At 30.6% G+C, this 434-nt stretch overlaps 1 protein-coding gene across 7 annotated transcripts in view; it reads left to right on the plus strand.

The window, feature by feature from the left end:
* Positions 1-434, plus strand: part of LOC107738011 (chromodomain-helicase-DNA-binding protein 3-like) — a 56,360-nt gene that overhangs the window by 13,220 nt on the left and 42,706 nt on the right. The window lies entirely within an intron of this gene.

Genomic DNA, 434 nt, shown 5'->3' on the forward strand with positions numbered 1-434 from the left:
CTGTCAGAGAGTGCGTCTCATTCAGACCTGCTGTTTTTGTTTCGTGCAGATGTTTTATGTAGCAAATAAATAAATAACACCTAAAGTCAGATCATTCTGTTTTTGTTTTAAATCCTGAAATTAATCTAAATCAAATCAAAAACAACTGCCCGTGCAGATCGTGATTAAAATGCAGTGGTTGCCTCTAATTCAAATGGCTAGATATTTTTGTTTAAAGCCAGTTTGTTTGTTATAAAGCAAATAGCCAATAAATAAATTTGCTTAAATATCAGTATCAGAATCCATTTGCTAGTTTAAAAAAAAAAGAAAGAAAGGAAAATCTGAATTCTGAATCAGCTATGATCGGCGCATCACTAATTAAAATACTAAGTAAAAAGGCTTAAAATTGAAGTACAATCTGGGAATGTCTTTTTCTATCAATTTTTCAATAGTAG

Source organism: Sinocyclocheilus rhinocerous, unplaced genomic scaffold (assembly GCF_001515625.1).
Source record: "Sinocyclocheilus rhinocerous isolate Xijiao unplaced genomic scaffold, SAMN03320098_v1.1 scaffold494, whole genome shotgun sequence".
In the NCBI taxonomy this organism is placed as follows: Eukaryota; Metazoa; Chordata; class Actinopteri; order Cypriniformes; family Cyprinidae; genus Sinocyclocheilus; species Sinocyclocheilus rhinocerous.